The sequence below is a fragment of the Elephas maximus genome, chromosome 5 (genome assembly GCF_024166365.1).
Source record: "Elephas maximus indicus isolate mEleMax1 chromosome 5, mEleMax1 primary haplotype, whole genome shotgun sequence".
Classification (NCBI taxonomy): domain Eukaryota; kingdom Metazoa; phylum Chordata; class Mammalia; order Proboscidea; family Elephantidae; genus Elephas; species Elephas maximus.
Genome location: NC_064823.1, coordinates 10,545,324 through 10,557,400, shown reverse-complemented (window position 1 = coordinate 10,557,400; position 12,077 = coordinate 10,545,324).

The window sequence follows — 12,077 nt, the reverse complement described above, 5'->3', positions numbered from 1 at the left end:
ATAAATCCCTCTTCATATATATTTATATGCTTTAATGGTCTTGCTTCTTTAGAGAACCTAGCCTAAGACATGAAGTAAACACAGCTGACAAATTTAACCAAAGACAAAGACTATGAGTTTATACATGACTTTTCATGTACATATGAAAGCATTTCCATTGGTCGAATACCTATAAGTGAAACTGCTGGACATGGGATATGTGGCTGTGTTCATAGTGATGAACACAGGTAGTAGATAAAGCTAACTATTTTCCAAAATAGTTGCATTCAATTTACATTTCTACAATTATTTCACATTGTTACCAGCACTTGTTATTAATGCTGTTTGTAATTTTAGCCAGTTTTTTTTTAGGGTTGTACGTGGATATAATGACTTTGTGCTTTAATTGCAGATTCCTGATAACTAATTTGGTGGAGCACCATTTTAATTGATTTAGCAAATATTTGTACAACCTCTTTTGTGAAGTGTCTGCTCATCTATTGCTCATTTTTCTATTGGTTTGCTTTTCTTAAAAATAAATTACAGAATTATTATTTTTTAATATACTCTCAGTTGTGTTCCTTTTTATTGCTGGGTTTATGAGTTGCAAATATGTTCTCTCTCTCTCTTCCTTTCTCTGTGACTTACCTTTTCACTCACTTAAAGTTTTCCTTTGATAAACAAAATTCCAAAATTTTAACCAACTCGATCATCCATACATTCCTTTAAAATCAGTTTAAGAAATCTCTTAATAGACAATGATCATGAAGACATTCTCCTCTGTTAATCTCTAAAATCTGTGACTTTTGCATTGAGATCTACAGTCTATCTAGAAGTTATTTTTTGTTATGATGGGAGGTAAGAATGAAGTATCTCTTTTTTCCATTTTTACATCCAGCCAAAACAGTCCACTTTATTGAAAAGCCCAGCTTTTCCCTGCAGTCTGAAATGACATGTTGTCATAAATCAGGTTACCGTACTTGTTTTACTGGGTCAGTTTCTAGATTTCTATTCTATTAGTCAATCTATCTTTTGCCAGTGGAATGTAGTCTTTATATCATGTCAAGCAAATTTCTTCATGCTCTGTTTCTTACTCAAAAGTGTCTTGATTACCTTTTACTTTCTGCATATTGATAGAAATGTAAAAGCAAGAGTGTAAAGTTACATGCATATACATATTTACATACATAAAAATTTTTTTTTTCACATAATCCTGTTAGGATTTTATTATAATCGTATTGATTGTATAGATAAATTTAGAGAGAGGTAAAATCTTTACAAAATAGTCTAATCTATGAAAATGGATATCCTATTATGTATTTGTCTTCTTTAATTTGTTTAATAATATTTTATTGTTTTCTGCGTAGTTGTTGTTAGGTGCAATACAGTCAGTTTCAACTCATAGCAACTGTAGGTACAACAGAACAAAACATGGCCCAGCTTTTTGCCATCCTCATAATCATTGCTATGTTTGAGCCCATTGTTGTAGCCACTGTGTCATTCCATCTTGTCAAGGGACTTTCTCTTTTTTGCTGACCCTCTGCCTTACCAAGCAAGATGTCCTTCTCAAAGGACTGATTCCTCCTGATAGCATGTCCAAAGTACGTGAGTCAAAGTCTCACCATCTTCATTTCTAAGGAGCACACCTGCTGCACTTCCTCCAAGACAGACATGTTCATTCTCTGGCAGTTCATAGTATATTCCGTATTCCTGACCAGTACTGTAACTTAGAAACATCAGTTCTTCACTCTTCCTTATTCATTGTCCAGCTTTTGCAAGTATATAAGACAATTGAAAATATCATGACTTGGGTCAGGCATACCTTACTCCTCAAAGTGACATCTATGCTTTTCAACACTTTAAAGAAGTCTTTTGCATCTGATTTGCCCAATGCAATACATTGTTTTATTTATTTATTTATAGTTTTTATTGTGCTTTAAGAGAAAGTTTACAAATCAAGTCAGTCTCTCATACAAAAATTTATATACGCCTTGCTGTATAATCCTATTTGCTCTCCTCCTAATGAGACAGCACACTCTTTCCCTCCACTCTCTCTTTTTGTGTCCATTTGGCCAGCTTCTACCCCCCTCTGCCCTCTCATCTCCCCTCCAGACAGGAGATGCCAACATAGTCTCATGCGTCAACTTGATCCAAGAAGCTCATTCTTGACCAGTATCATTTTCTATCTCATTGTCCAGTCCAATCCCTGTCTGGAGGGTTGGCTTTGGGAATGATTCCTGCTTTGGGCTAACAAAAAGCCTGGGGACCATGACCACCAGGGTCCTCAGTCAGACCATTAAGTCTGGTCTTTTTACAAGAATTTAGGGCCTGCATCCTACTTCTCTCTTCCTCCTTCAGGCGTTCTCTGTTGTATTACGTCAGGGTGGTCATCGATTGTAGCCAGGTACCATCTAGTTCTTCTGGTCTGTTTGATTTATTTTCTTTCTTTTGTGTGTGTGTGTTTTAGTTGAAAGTTTACAGTGCAAATTAGTTTCTCATTCAGAAGTTTATACACAAATTGTGAATTTGCTTGCAATCCCCACAATGTGTCAGCAATTTCCCTTTCCCTTTCCTTTTACACTCCAGGTTCCATTCATTATGGTTTCCTGTACCTTCCTGACTTCTCAAATTTTCTTTTGGGCAGGTGTTGTCCATTAGGTCTCCTACACTTGACTGAACTAAGAACATTCCTCAGGCGTGTTATTGTTTATTTTATAGACCCGTCTAATCTTTGGTTAAAAGGTGGGCCTCAGGAATGACTTCAGTTCTGAGTTAGCAGGGTGTCTGTGAACCGCAGTCTCAGGAGTCATTCCAGTCTCTGTTAGGCCAGTAATCTAGTCTTTTTTTGTGAATTTGAATTTTGTTCTACATTTTTCTGCTACTTTGTCCAGGACCCTCTACTGCGATCCCTGTCAGAGAAGTCAGTGGTGGTATCACCTAATTCTTCTGGTCTCATTCTGGTGGAGGCTTTGGTTCATGCGGTCCATTAGCACTTTGGAATGATATTTTCCTTGTGTATTTGGTTTTGTCATTCTCCTTTGCTCCAAACATGATGGGACCAATAGATGCATTTTAGATGGATGTTCCCAAGCTTTTTAAGACCCCAGACACTGCCTCACCAGAGTAGTGTATAGAACATTTTCTTTATGAACTATGTTATGTCAATTAACCTAGATGTTCACTGAGACCATGGCCCCAACCCTTAGCCCCAGTAACTCAGTCTCTCAGGGTATTTGGATGTATCTATAAAGCTTCTATGGCTTTGCCTTCATCAAGTTGTGCTGACTTTCCCTACATTGTATGATGTCTTTTCCTTCACAAAGTTAACCCTTGTTAACAAATTAGCAATTTCTTCTCACCACCCCTGCGCTCCCTCATTACCATCAAAGATTTTTTTTTTCTGGGTGTAAACCTTTTCTTGGGTTTTTATAATAGTGATCTCATACAATATTTGTCCTTTTGTGATTGACTTATTTCACTCAGCACAAGGCCCTCCAGGTTCATCCATGTGTGAGATGTTCTGGGGATTCATCATTGTTCTTTGTCATTGGGTAGTATTCCATTGTGTGTATGTACCTTAATTTGTTTATCTATCCATCTGTTGATGAACACTTAGGTTGTTTCCATCATTTTGCTATTGTGAATAATGTGATGAACATGGATGTACATATCTCTATTCCTGTGATGGCTCTTATTTCTTTAGAATATATTCCTATAAGTGGGCTTGAGTTTTTTTGTTGTTGTTGTGGGAAGGCTTTTTGTGTGTGTGTGTGTTTAACCTCTTCAATTTCTTCTCTTGTTATGGATCTGTTCAGATTTTCTATCTCAGCTAGTGTTCATATAGATAGGTAGTGTGCTTCTAGAAATATGTCCATTACCTCTACTTTTTCAAATTTGTTGGAGTATAATTTTTTATACTATTCCTGTTATGGTTTTTTATTTCAGTTGGGTCTTCATTTGATTTCTTGACTGCTGCTTCCGTGGGCATCGATTATAAATCCAAGTAAAATAAACCCTTGGCCACTTAAATCTTTTCTCCATTTAACATGATCTTATTTAGTGGACCAGTTGTGAATATTTTTGTTTTCTTTATGTTGAAGTGTAATCTATACTGAAGCCTATACTCTTTGATCTTCATCAGTAAGCGTCTCTAGTCTGCTTTAAGCAAGCAAGGTTCTGTCATCTGCATATCAAAGGTTGCTAATGAGTTTTCCTCCAATCTTGATGTTGTATTCTTGTTTGTATTATCCAGCTTCTCAGATTATTTGCTCAGCGTACAGATTGAATAAGTATAGTGAAAGGATACAACCCCGATACACACATCTTTCCTGATTATAAACCACATAATAGTCCCTTGTCCTGTTGGAGAGACTGCCTCTTGGAGTATGTGCAAGATTCGCATGAGCACAATTAACTATTCTGGAATTCTCATTCTTCACAATGTTATCCATAATTGATATGATTCACACAGTCGGATGCCTTTGCATAGTCAAAACACAGGTAAACATCTTTTTGGCATTCTCTCCTTTCAGCCAAGATTCATCTGACATCAGCAAAGATATTCCTTATTCCATGTCCTCTTCTGAATCTGGCTTGAATTTTTGTCAGTTATCTGTCTATGAATTGCTGCATTTGTTTTTGAATGATCTTCAGTAACATTTTACTTATATGTAATATTAACAACATTGTTCAACTATCTCCGCATTCTGTTGTATTACCTTTCCTTCAAATGGGCACAGATATGAGTCTCTTCCAGTCAATTCACCAGGTAGCTGTCTTCTAAATGTCTTGGCACAGACGAGTGAGTACTTCCAGCACTGCATCCTTTTGTTGAAGTATTTGATTTCATATTCCGTGAGTTCCTGGAGGCCTGTTTTTTGCAGTGCCTTCAGTTCAGTTTAGAATTCTTCCTTCAGTGCCATCAGTTCTTGATCATATGCTGCTTCCTGAAATGGTTGAATGTTGGACAATTCTTTTTGGTATAGTGACTGTATTTTTTCCATCTTTCCGTCTTCTTTTGATGCTTCCTACGTCATTCAATATTTTGCCCATAGAATTCTTCAGTATTGCAACTCAAGGTTTTAATTTTTCCTTCAGTTCTTTCAGCGTGAGAAATGCCAAGTGTGTTCTTCCCTTTGGTTTTCTGACTCCAGGTCTTTGCACATTTCATTTTAATGCTTTGTCTTCTCAGACAGCCCTATGAAATCTTCTGTTCAACTCTTTTAATTCATCATTTCTTCCATTCATTTTAGCTACTCTACATTCAAGTACAGGTTTCAGAACCTCTTCTGACATCCATTTTGGTCTTTTTTTTTTCTTTTTAGTGGCCTTTTGCTTTCTTCATGCATGATGTCCTTTATATCATTCCACGACTCTTCTGGTCTTCCATCATCAGTGTTCAATGCATCGAATCTACTCTCGAGATGGCTTCCAAATTCAGGTGGAATCTACTCAAGGTCATACTTCTTTGTAGAGGTCTTGCTTATTTTTATTAATCTTATTCCTTGTAAGTTTATTTCTTTGTAAGTTTATTAGAGTGGCTCTAAAATATTTTCAAGTTATTTCCTATTTCTTACTAATGTACAGATAGACATTTGCTGTTAATATAATTAGCTGTTATCCAGAAACCTTGCTATGGCTAAGTGATAATAATTTATCTATAGATATTTGAGTTTTCTATATATTCAAATATATCATCTGTGAATAACAAATAATTTCTATCTTTTTTGGGGGGGATGATGCAATCTTCAAATCTTTTTTTTTTTTTTTAATGGAAGATATGCTGTGAGAACACACATCTCCCTTACAATCCCAATGTTTGAGGAAAAGCTTGCAACATTTTACCATTATGATGTTTTATATAAGTTTTTATAGATATCTGTAGCAGACATCAGTGGTTTCCCACATAGATTCTCTCAGTTTTTTTTTTTTTTAAGGCTTTTGTGCCTACCTGTCAGTTGCTGAATGTTTGTGGCTAACTTCTCGTGCTTGGGCCTGGCAGAGGATTGCTATGAGGGAGTGGTACAACCATGTATCAAATTACTGACACATGTGAGAGAAATACAAAAGTCCAGCTCCTCTGTCACCAGGCAGAGCATACTTTGAGGTGTAATTTCACTCCAGAACTCACAGACTGAGTCTTACAAAACCAAACCCTTTGCTGTTGAGTCGATTCTGACTCATAGCAACTCTTTACAACAGAATAGAACTGCCCCATAGGGTTTCCAAGGAGCACCTGGTAGATTCAGACTGCCAGCCTTTTGGTTAGCAGCAGAGCTCTTAACCGCTATGCCACCAGGGTTTCCAACTGAGCCTTAGACTTCAACAAAAATGATAACTTTCTCTAGATTTTTGCTTTCCCATTCTGTTTCCTCTCTTCCCCTACTGGTATCTCCTTGGAGCACTTTCTTAATAAATAATGAAGTCCTGATTCCTTGGCCTGGGCTTCTAAAAAATTCAAAGAAAATACTGTTTTCATATTTGGAAATTTCTCCATCTAATCCTAATTTGTTAACAATTATTTACATGAATGAACGTTCAATTGTTTCAAATGGTGTTTTTTCACTTATTGAAATGATCTCTGAATCTTTTTTTTTTTTTCCTATCTGTGTAGTAAAATTGATTTTTTGTATTAAACAAGCTTTGCATTCTGGAAGAGGTCTAAAATTTGATTTTCTTTTCTACATTTTTTATTTTTACTGGATTTGATTAGCTAAATTTTTGTTTAGTATTTTTGTACTTATTTTTATGAGTGAATTTGATCATTAGTTTTACTGCTTTGTAACTTCTGGGTCAGGTTATGGATTCAAGTGCATGTTGTTTTAATAAAGTATTTGTGTAAAGTTGCAATTATTTATTATTTGAACATTTAGAAGCACTGACTAAACATATATGCCTTGAACATTCTCTTTGGAAATGATTTAATTACTGATTTACTGCCATTTATATTCTAAAATGATTTGTATTTTAAAATTCTTATTATGTCCGTGTAAATAAGTTTAACTTATTTATAATATCCACTTAAGTTTGTAATGTCTATAGGATATTTAGTGCTATAAAAAAATTATCAATAAATATGAATATCATCCAGAAATTAACAGATTTTTAAAAAATCAACAGTATGAAGAGGGGCAGTTCTACTCTGGAACACATTAACACATGGAGCCACCATGAGTTAGGATCAACTCAATAGAAACAAATTTATATACATACATGATATATATACACCAGTATATATACATGTACATGATACAAGATATACATATATCTATATAGGTAGATAGATAAATAGATACAAGGAATTGGCTCATTCAATTTTGGGGACCAGCAAGTCCAAAATCCATAGGTCAGGACACAGGCTGGAAACTCCTACAATTCTATGTCTGAAATTGGTGGCTCAGGTTGCAGGATAGAAATTCAGGTGGGATATCTATTTATAGTCTTGATCTAGAATACTTCTCCCTTGGGAAACCTCAGTTTTTGTTCTGAAGGCCTTCAACTGACTGGATAAGGGCAAACCGCATTTTGGAGGGTGATCTGCTTTACTTAAGGTCAACTGATTTAAATGTTAATCACGAAGATGGCTGAGTAGGTAGACACTACCTCGGATCCCTCTTGCAACAAAGACTCGGAAAAACAAGTGAATAAATCACATACATGACAATCTATGAACCCTGACCAACAAACACAGATTTAAAGAGTTGACCAGAGTGACAGAGACTGAGATTGAACAACCATGGGGAAGCAGAGACTGTTTTTGAAGCCTGGAGCAAGCGTCCCAGTCAGGAAGCCTTGGTGCCGGGCTTTGGACTGGGTGCAAGGGAGCTGAGCACGGCATCCTGTGATAGTGCAAACACGGGGCTCAGACCTACCCCCCTGAACTGACCTCGGGAGGGGGCCCAGCCAGTGCACACAGACAGCACAGCGATGCGGCTGACAGGGGGAGAAGTCACCGGGAGGCAGCGACTGGTTTTGGAACCAGGAGTGCAGCCTCGCAGCCGGAAAACCTTGACGCTGGGCTTTGGACTGGAAGTGGAGGAACTGACCACAGCTTCTGAGACAGCACAAGCATGGGACGCGGGCCTGACACTCGGGGGCAATCTCTACCCAGCCAGCGCACACAGTCGACGTGCCCCTTGGGAATCTCAGATAAAACAGCCATCCTAAGCAAGACAAGTAACTTTGTCTATATTCCAGGGTGCTACTCTCTCCTATTTATCTGAACCCTCCCCTCCCCTCCCCAGGCGGCTGCATTAACATTGGAATTTCCTGAGCCAGAGAGTGAACTGCTCTGCGGTTTTTCTTTTCCCTTTTTCTTTTTGGTCTTTTCCTAACCCATTCTCCTGGCCTGAGAGAAGCAACTACAAAAAACCCAGGGACCAAAAATCCTTCCCTAATTGAACTAAAAACACAGAACCAGCTCCAGCCAAGCATACGTGATCCACAGTCTTGGGCTTTCATCCCTATTGGGAACAAAAAACAAGGTGGCTATTATAATGCAAAGGCATTTCTGATAGGGATCTGACTGCAAATGTTTTAGCGGATTTACTGGAAAGACAAGTTTCCCAGGTCTGATATCTCTGAGTATTCAACAGAGCCCTCACTGACCCACAACACGGAACTGAGGGCTGAAGCCCCCCCAGACCACCTAACCTCCTGCCTTAGGAGTCTAAGGAGGGTGACACCTACCAATCTGTAGAGGTACTTGCATTGGGGGCCTAAGGTACAGCTGCAGAGCCCACCCACCAAGGTGCTTTAGGAATAGAGACACACCTACCTTACTGACACTTGGGGGAAGCCTGTCAGCATCCTGCCCCCCCCCCGGAGTGTGAACCCCAGCTGCTAATAGAATCTGGTGCACACAACTACCACCACTACTTCTCTAGGTGGATAGTTGACAGTCTGCATCACACACTTGATGACCCAAAATCAGATTCTACTCAAGGTTAGTGAATGGACTCAGGCTTACATATCTGGTAACAGCCCAAACCAGCTGGTAATAGGTCATAAGTGAGTCAAGGGCTACAACAATCAAGGCAACGCAATCTAGTAGCCCATCTACATATATTGAAAGAAAACAAGACAAGATAAGACTTAGTGAGCAAATATAGAATAAATCACTACAATATCTTAGTGATGGCTCGGAGACAGCAGTCGATATCAAACCACATAAAGAAGCAGACCATGACTGCTTCTAAAACCCCCAAACTAAAGAATCAAAATCTTTCCCAAATGAAGATACGATCCTGGAATTGCCAGATACAGAATATAAAAAACTAATTTACAGAATGCTTCAAGACATCAGGGATGACCTCAGAAATGAAATAAGGCAAGCTACAGAAAAAGCCAAGGAACACACTGATAAAGCTGTTGAAGAACTCAAAAAGATTATTCAAGAACATAGTGGAAAAATTAATAAGTTGCAAGAATCCAAAGAGAGACAGCATTCAGAAATCCAAAAGATTAACAATAAAATTACAGAATTAGACAACGCAATAGGAAGTCAGAGGAGCAGACTCAAGCAATTAGAATGCAGAGTGGGAAATCTGGAGGACCAGGGAATTAAGACCAATACAGCTGAAAAAAAAAATCAGATAAAAGTATTAAAAAAAATGAAGAAACCCTAAGAATCATGTGGGACTCTATCAAGAAGGATAACTTGTGTGTGATTGGAGTCCCAGAACAGGGAGGGATAACAGAAAACACAGAGAGAATAGATGAAGATCTGTTGGCAGAAAACTTCCCTTACATCATGAAAGACGAAAGGATATCTATCCAAGATGCTCATCGAACCCCATTTGAGATTGATCCAAAAAGAAAAGCACCAAGACTTATTATCATCAAACTTGCCAAAACCGAAGATAAAGAGAAAATTTTAAAAGCAGCCAGGGAGAAAAGAAAGGTCTCCTTCAAGGGAGAATCCATAAGAATAAGTTCAGACTACTCAGCAGAAACCATGCAGTCAAGAAGGCAATGGGATGACATATACAGAGCACTGAAGGAGAAAAACCGCAAGCCAAGGATCATATATCCAGCAAAACTCTCTCTGAAATATGAAGGCGAAATTAAGATATTTACAGATAAACACAAGCTTAGAGAATTTGCAAAAAACAAACCAAAGCTACAAGAAATACTAAAGGAAATTGTTTGGTCAGAAAACCAATAATATCAGATACCAGCACAACACAAGGTCACAGAACAGAACATCCTGATATCAACTCAAATAGGGAAATCACAAAAACAAATTAAGATTAATTAAAAAAAAAAAAAAAAAAAACACTCAAAACAGGGAATCATTGAAGTCAGTATATAAAAGATCACAATAATCAAAAAGAGGGACTAAATACAGGTGGCATAGAACTGCCATATGGAGAGGGATACAAGGTGATATAGGACAATACAAGTTAGGTTTTTACTCAGAAAAATAGGGGTAAGTATTAAGGTAACCACAAAGAGGTATAACAACTCCACAACTCAAAATAAAAACCAAAAAAAAACATAACGACTCAGCAAACATACAGTCAAATACTATGAAAATGAGGAACACAATTTACAAAGAAAAACATCTCAGCACAAAAAAGGAAGTGGAAAAATGAAATTGTCAACAACACACATAAAAAGGCATCAAAATGACAGCACTAAACACATACTTATCTATTACGCTGAATGTAAATGGACTAAACGCACCAATAAAGAGACAGAGAGTCTCAGACTGGATAGAGAAACACGATCTGTCTATATGCTATCTACAAGAGACACACCTTAGACTTAGAGACACAAACAAACTAAAGCTCAAAGGATGGAAAAAAATATATCGAGCAAACAATAAGCAAAAAAGAGGAGGAGTAGCAATATTAATTTCTGACAAAATAGACTTTAAAGTTAAATTCACCACAAAGGATAAAGAAGGACACTACATAATGATAAAAGGGACAATTGACCAGGAAGATATAACCATACTAAATATTGATGCACCTAATGACAGGGCTGCAAGATACATAAAACAAATTTTAACAGAACTGAAAAGTAAGATAGACACCTCCACAATTATAGTAGGAGACTTCAACACACCACTTTCGGAGAAGGACAGGACATCCAGTAAGAAGCTCAATAGAGACACGGAAGACCTACTTACAACAATCAACCAACTTGACCTCATTGACTTCTACAGAACTCTACACCCAACTGCTGCAAAGTATACTTTTTTTCTAGTGCACATGGAACATTCTCTAGAATAGACCACATATTAGGTCATAAAACAAACCTTTGCAGAATCCAAAACATCGAAATATTACAAAGCATCTTCTCAGACCACAAGGCAATAAAACTAGAAATCAACAACAGAAAAACTAGGGAAAAGAAATCAAATACTTGGAAACTGAACAATACCCTCCTGAAAAAAGACTGGGTTATAGAAGACATTAAGGAGGGAATAAAGAAATTCATAGAATGCAACGAGAATGAAAATACTTCCTATCAAAACCTCTGGGACACAGCAAAAGCAGTGCTCAGAGGCCAATTTATATCAATAAATGCACACATACAAAAAGAAGAAAGAGCCAAAATCAGAGAACTGTCCCTACAACTTGAACAAGTAGAAAGTGAGCAACAAAAGAATCCATCAGGCACCAGAAGAAAACAAATAATCAAAATTAGAGCTGAACTAAATGAATTAGAGAACAGAAAAACAATTGAAAGAATTAACAGAGCCAAAGCTGGTTCTTTGAAAAAATTAACAAAATTGATAAACCATTGGCTAGACTGACTAAAGAAATACAGGAAAGGAAACAAATAACCCGAATAAGAAATGAGATGGGCCACATCACAACAGACCCATCTGTAAATTAAAAGAATCATATCAGATTATTACAAAAAATTGTACTCTAACAAATTGGCAAACCTAGAAGAAATGGATGAATTCCTAGAAAAACACTACCTACCTAAACTAACACAATCAGAAGTAGAATAACTAAATAGACCCATAACAAAAAAAAGAGATTGAAACGGTAATCAAAAAACTCCCAACAAAAAAAGTCCTGGCCCAGAAGGCTTTACCGCAGAGTTCTACCAAACTTTCAGAGAAGAGTTAACACCGCTAC